The following is a 7,410-nucleotide window of genomic DNA, read 5'->3' as shown; positions in this document are numbered from 1 at the left end:
TTATCCATGGGGTCAAAGTTGGTTCCCATTTCTGTACCACTAGATAATGGTCAAGGATTAACCAAGGGCCTTCAAATTTGGCCAATTCGTAGCCCTCAGCGACTCGAACTTGGCTATGAAATAGTCTTGGTCCAGGGCTATGAGTTCGAAGACCGACTCCGGCTTCCACATATTATGATTATCAACGACCGGCGCCAAAGCCTTCTAAGTCTCTCCTTATCTTCTTTCGTGACTAGAATCATCGGAAACTCAGAAGTAACTCTGTTATTCTCCAACTCATCGTCGTCGAAAACCACCACCTTCCCCTAAAATTGGTTCGGTTCTCTTCACGTCCAAGACTTCCCGGGAATTGCGTTGGGTGTTTTCCATTGAATCGAATCTGGGGGCATCATTCCAGTAACCGTCTTAGGGACAATTTCCTCCGAGGGCAGCGATAGAGACGGCTCCAACTGCTCACGGTCTCTCTTCATTTTCTTGGTGCTCCGTTCAAGCAAGTCTTGGTCCTCCGGCGACCGATGGGTTGCCGCCGGTGAGGGCACCTCCGAGAGCGGTTCTGCTACCATCTCCATCTTGTACATATGCATTTCTTTAATTTAGAATTATGTGTCTACAATGCATTTATTTATAAAAAAAAAATTATTCATTATCAATAAATTAAATAAGATAATAATTTCATTAGTTATATTGTCTTTTATTTTCTCCAATGCAAAGATTCTTTACATTCAAATTCATCAATTGATATTCATTACAGTGTCTATTATCTTCTTTTTACACTATATTGTAATTAAATATCAAAGTTATAATACAAAATAATGTTATATATTTATTTACCAAGTATTTTATTAATAGTTTGAAGTCAATCATATTAACGACTTGAGGGATTTGCTGACAAAGAGAGTATTCAAATAACTCAACAAATTGAAGCGAGAAACTACCTCGTAATATCTTTGGACTACATCATATTTAAAATGTTCAAATTTTTACTACTTTATCTAATCTTATTCCTTAAACTATGGATTTCTGGATTTCTTTATCTATAATAACACATTCACACAGTAATAGTTGAACCAAATGAACCCCGAGCAGAACACATGAAGGGCTGGTATGCTTTTATGTTGATAATAATATGTAAATGTTAATTATATCATAATCTTACGTAGCTACATAAAGTCATTATTAAAACAGTCAATGTAGGGCAATAGACATCGTAACACACTTGATGCACGGAAAAGATGCCGACACTAATATATATAACAATGGGTGGTAGAGCATTGTCTCTCCACCCTTTGCGCGTCAATATGGCGCATGGCCAGCACATGCCATATGATTGGCGCGTGTTAGCTATGCGTAGATCATATGTGACCACGGTTCGGTTTCGGTTCCAAATCGACGGTTAACGATTTTGGAAAAGGGTAAAAAGGAACTGACGGTTTCGGTTTAATTGCCGGTTCGAGCCAGATTAATTTTATTTTTATTTTGTAAATTTTATTGTCAATTTTTAAAATAATCCGAATGCAACAATTAATATTTTTTGAAATTTTTTCTTTTCCCGAATTTTTAATCAATAATTATATTAAATATTTAAACTGTAAAATTAAACTAAAATCATAAAAATAATCTTGGACCTGCACTTTTTTTTTTTTTTGAAAATTTGGACCTGCACTTAATAGCATTGTTCTTTTTTTTTTTTTTTTGGGGGGGGGGACGGGGGGGGGGGCGGCGGAATCTTTGCGTTCCGGTTCTCAACCGAAACTAGAACCATACAGTACCATTCTAGCTCTGGTTCAGTTTCTATAGTGCATGGTCATCCCCGGCTGTGCGTCTGGACAGGCATTTTCTATAGAGAGCTGCGGTCTCTTAGGAGAATACCTTCCCCCTAGTCCCTCCCTTCTACCCCTCGTTTTACTCTTCTTTCTCCCCTTTTTTGATGCATTGGAGATGTCCTAAAAAAGTTTTCCACTAGCGGGATTGGGGAAGATGTGGGAACATGATAATTAACTTACTAACAAATTTTCCCAATCAAAGAAACAACAAAATAAACAAACAAATATTACTTGACGTAGAGGAATAAGTAAAGTTGAAGTAAGTTGGAAAAGTCAACTTCCAAGTTACTGAGATGTCATCATGATATTGCATCAGCGGCTACTCAACTACACAACAATAATTATGACATAATTGCTCGTTAGCTTACTTCTAGCCTGTGCCCACCCATTCTTCCTTTTTACTGATAGGTAACAACTCCCATTGCCCCAATCATCATTCCCCCCTCCGCCCCTAATTAATTTTTCAGTGATTACACATTCTAGTTGACTAATTAACTAATGGCAAAAACTCGTGTGAGACTGTCTCACAAGTTTTTACGTATTTATGAGATGAGTCGGGTCCAGATAAAATATAATAGTTATACTAACAAATGTAACAGTAAATCACGAAAAAATGTTTATTATTTATATGAAAGAATGCAATACTTTTGAAAGAAAATGTAATATTTTTTCATTTTGATGTAAAATAATATTTAGTTTTTTTCATCAAAAGTATTACTTATAAAGAAAAATATAAGTCAAAAATTTGTGTAAGACCGTCTCACGGGTCCTTGTCCGTGAGACGGGTCGGATCAAATTGAAATGTAATACTTATATTAGCAAATGTAATAGTAAATCATTAATAAAATGTCTATTACTTATATGAAAAAATGCAATACTTTTGAAACAAATGTAATACTTTTTACATTTTGATGTAAAAGTATTACTTTTTTCATCAAAAGTAATAATAAGGTAAAATATAATACTTTTGATGAAATTAAAAAAGTACTCCGTAATACTTTTACAGTAAAATGTAAATGTATTACATTTTTTCTTATAAGTAATAAACATTTTATTCTATTTTAATTAGTTTCACATTTGCATATTGATCCAACCCGACCCGTCTCACGGATAAGGATTCGTGAGACGGTCTCACACAAGTGTGACCCTTAATTAATTAATTTTTTTTTGAATGTTACTGGCTCTATTACATTGTAGTATTTGTTCATATACGTTCTCAACCTACTGAAACACAAAGAACTAATAACACCTCCACTGAGGCTTGAACTCATAACCTTCCAAATGGAAGTCCAACCCGGGTACCATTAATTAATTTAATTTTGATGAAAAGTTAAATATGATCTATCATATTAAGTACCAGTAATGTTTTTACTATTAAAAATAGTTGAAAAAAGTGTTCTCTCTAAATTAAGCAAATAGTACAAGTACATTTTTAAATTAAAAAAATTATAATTAAGTAATCTAAACTGGTAAATAGCATTCAAAAAAAAAAAAAAAAAAAAAAAAAAAAAAAAAAAAAAAAAAAAAAAAAAAACTGGTAAATAGTTAGGCACTTAATGATGTATTTTCTTATTCTATTTAATTATGTGTAACAAATTAGTATCTTACTGAGTACTTTTTGGAGGATGGTGGTGACGGCCAAGGGGGGAGAGCCTGGCAGTGAGCAATGGTGCGGAACAGGTGGGGGCGCAATGTTGGAAATTTATATAGTAATGAAGATTAAGATTTCAGATGGACTACCAAGTCGGTGGAGGCGCAAGTTCATCGCGGGAAACGCAGGCTAGGGTGGCTGTGGGTGTTGCCGTGAGGAGACCAAACGTTATAGCTACTGAAAAGCAAATCCTAAATGAGCCGATGGAAGTAACCAGACCGCAGGCAAAGGAGGGGGTGTCAGCTACACGTGCACGACGAGGTGGTGGAGTGGGGTCCCGGCGAGCGGCGGAGGAAGAGGAGCATGTGGTCGTTAGAGGCGAACAAGGCGAACTGGTAATCCACTCGACAAGAGTTACTGTCGGGGATGAGGCAGGCGATCTTCCGTCACCGGTCTGGCAGCCCACGAAGGAACACCATACTGACCCGCCAGAGCGTGTTGATGACGAAGGGGACGTGGTAATGGACCTAGAAGGGATCTCAGTGCTTAACGAGGGTGTGGGGCCAACAACGGCCTCTAAGTGTTTGTCCTCTACCGTTGCATTCCTTTGGCTTGTTTTGTTTGTGTTTGTTTTGTTTGTTGTTGTTCCTTTTTTCCCGCTTTGTTTTATTGAACTGTTTGCTATGGAATTGTCAAGGAGCGAGTGGAAGGTCCGTCCACCACGCCCTTAAAAATCTGCTGCAGGTTTATAAGCCCAGTATTCTGGGGCATTTCGAGCTGAAAGTTTCGGGAGTGCAGGCCAATAATATTTGTTCAAAGCTCGGGTTCTCAGACTGGGTCCGGGTGGAAGCCGTTGGCTTTAGTGATCTAGGTCCTCTGGAAGAACCCAGTGCATATTTCATTTTTGTTCACTTACCCTCAGTTCATTCTACTACAGGTGCCGTACAGCGGTCAATCGCCCTGGGTGTTTGCGCCAGTCTACGGTAGTCCGGCTCACCATCTGAGACGGCGCCTTTGGAGAGACTTGTCCCAATCAAAACAGGGCCCACAAGGTCCTTGGTTGGTGGCTGGGGATTTCAATTCCGTCATTGCAAGAGAGGAAACAAGAAACTATAGCTCTTTCTTTGCGCAATGCAGCTCGGACTTTGTCAACTAGATCCATGATGAAGGTTTCATTGACCTGGGCTTCTCGGGGCCCAAACTGACTTGGGTTAAGGATGGGTCCACCGATGCTATTAAAGGGGCCAGCTTAGATCGGGCTTTGTGCAACCTCGATGGCGTGCCCGCTTTCCAGACGCTTTGGTGGAACACTTACCTCACGTTGCTTCGAATCATGCCCCGCTTTTGTTACGTCTGCACAAGGGGTAGTATTCTAATCATATTAATTCGTTTAATTTCCAGGCTGCTTGGATTACCCACCCGGACTTGCCATGAGTAGTTCAACAAACGTGGAGTACAGACCAATGTCTAGCCGATAATAACCGGCTGGTTGCGGACGGCCTCATTTCTTGGAATAGGGAGGTGTTCGGGAATATTAATAAAGGAAAAAGAATCCTAATGGCCAGACTCGGCGGTATCCAAAAGATTTTAGCCCGAAGCTACCACAGTGGGTTACGCAAACTGGAAAAGAAGCTACAATCGAACTTAGAGGACACTTTGTATCAAGAGGAGCTATTGTGGCTCCAGAGGTCTAGGGAGGACCGGATAAAGTCGGGGGACAGGAACACTGCGTACTACTATGCTGCTGCTAATGCATGAAAGGCGCGGACTAGGATTACAGGGCTTTTAGACGATACTGGGACGTGGCTCCCTGAGGGAAATGAGCTACGGGAACATGTCAGAAATTTCTATGTCAACTTGTTCACTGAGTCCACAGAGGTGGCGGATGGATCAACTATAGGCACAAATTTCCTGAGCATTAGTCATACGGATTGGAGGGTGTTCAATAGGGATGTGTCAAAAGACGAGGTCCATGAGGCTGTTTTTGGCATGAAGTCATTCAAGGCCCCGGGCCCAGACGGTCTCCCAACAGGTTTCTACCAACACACGTGGGCGGTAACTGGGGATAGCATCTTCAATATGGTCACTGGGGAAATTCGTACCGACAAACTCCCGAAGGGTTTAAATGATACCCTTGTCACACTTATCCCAAAAGTTGGGGCCCCTGAGACGATCAAGCAGTTTAGGCCCATCAACTTGTACAACATGAGATACAAAATTATGACTAAAACCATCACAAACAGACTAAAGCTCATTCTACCTCAGGTGGTAGAGCCGTATCAAAGTTCTTTTGTCCCAGGACGGCAGATCTCGGACAATGTGATTGTGTACCAAGAAGTGTTGCACACCATGAGAGAGAATCGAGGGAAAAAAGGTTATATGACTATTAAATTGGACCTCGAGAAGGCATATGACCGGTTATCTTGGACTTTCATTAGAGACACTTTGGTACGGGCAGGTTTTAATGATATTTGGACTAACATTATTATGTCTTGCATTTCTTCGTCCAGGTTAGCAGTCATCTGGAATGGGGAAAGACTGGAGCATTTTAGACCGGCTAGAGGAATACGCCAAGGTGACGCAGTGTCCCCAGGTATTTTCTTTTTGTGTATGGAGCGGCTCAGTCACCTTATTCTATCTGCGGTGGACACCAAAAAATGGAAAGGTATTAAGTTGGCTAAAATGGGGCCAATTTTGTCACATCTCTATTTTGCAGATGATATGGTGCTGTTCACCGAGGCTTCAAGTGAGTAAGTGGAGATTGTCCAAGAGTGCCTAAACTCGTTTTGCATAGCGTCAGGGCAGAAGATCAGCCTAGCCAAGTCACAAGTTCATTTTTCGAAGAACAAACCACTAGAACTTGCGAAGGAGATTGCCGCCAAGTTGGGCATTGCTAAGACTAAAGACCTGGGAAGATACCTAGGCGTGCCTTCCATTCATGGTCGGGTAACGTGTAACACCTACTTGGGACTGCTAGAACGAATATCGGCCAGACTGGAAGGGTGGAAAGCTAAGACTGTTTCTCTAGCTGGGAGGGTAACCCTGGCAAAGTCTGTCCTGAACGCCATCCCAGTGTATACCATGCAAATGGCAGTGCTCCCAAAAGGAATTTTTGATGAAATAGAAAGGAGAACTAGACGCTTCATCTGGGGCCGGAGTGATCAGACATGAGGAAACAAACTGAGTCTTGTTAACTGGGATGTGGTCACAACCAGAAAAGATTATGGAGGCCTAGGGCTTAGGAAAATGCATGCTATGAATACTGCGTGTATGACAAAGCTCTGATGGAGATTAAAATCGGAACACAACACGTTGTGGGCTCGGACGCTGATCACAAAATACAACCACAGTTTAGGTTCTCACGTAGACACTACATGCAGAAGGAAAATTTCAAACGTTTGGAGAGGAATCAGTGGTGCAAGTGAGGTTCTGGAGAGGGGACTTACGCACATCGTTCGGGATGGTAGGTCTACACATTTTTGGATGGATTCTTGGCTATCCCCGAGGCCCTTGCGAGAGAAGCTGCTTGGTCCTTTAAGCCTCCCCAACCTCTATGCGTTTGTGGACGATTATTGGGATCATGCTAGGGGCTGGAAATGGGAACATCTACAACAGGTTCTTCCACAAGAAGAATTAGAATGGCTGGCAGCGTATCGTTTAACTGAGCCAGGCATGCAGGACGAGTGGGGCTGGGGTCCGGATCCACATGGACAGTTTTCGGTGAAGTCAGCGTATGGGTTGATCGCCACACCCCAAGGAAACGGTGATGACAATGTCTGGGGGATTATTTGGGCTTTGAGTGTGCCAGCCAGAATTTCTATGTTTCTTTGGCTTGTGAAACATGCGAAGGTTCTCACTAACCATGAGCGTGTCAGGCGTCATCTCACATCTAATGAGTGTTGTTTGCTTTGTGCAAGTCAGCGCGAGGACCTTAACCATTTGTTCAGAAGATGCATTACAGAGAGAAAAATATGGGAACACTCACTACACAAGCAG

At 41.4% G+C, this 7,410-nt stretch overlaps 1 long non-coding RNA gene across 1 annotated transcript; it reads right to left on the bottom strand.

Moving 5' to 3' along the window:
* Positions 1-918: 918 nt before the first annotated feature.
* LOC109149053 lies at positions 919-7,410 on the bottom strand. The gene is made up of 3 exons (XR_002048912.1): positions 7,400-7,410; positions 1,213-1,215; positions 919-1,034 (listed from the first exon to the last, which is right to left on the bottom strand). It is a non-coding gene; the product is annotated as an uncharacterized LOC109149053 (long non-coding RNA).

The sequence above is a fragment of the Ipomoea nil genome, unplaced genomic scaffold (genome assembly GCF_001879475.1).
Source record: "Ipomoea nil cultivar Tokyo-kokei standard unplaced genomic scaffold, Asagao_1.1 scaffold2149, whole genome shotgun sequence".
Classification (NCBI taxonomy): domain Eukaryota; kingdom Viridiplantae; phylum Streptophyta; class Magnoliopsida; order Solanales; family Convolvulaceae; genus Ipomoea; species Ipomoea nil.
Note: the sequence above shows the minus strand (reverse complement) of the source record. Positions and strands in the feature narration are given on the sequence as shown.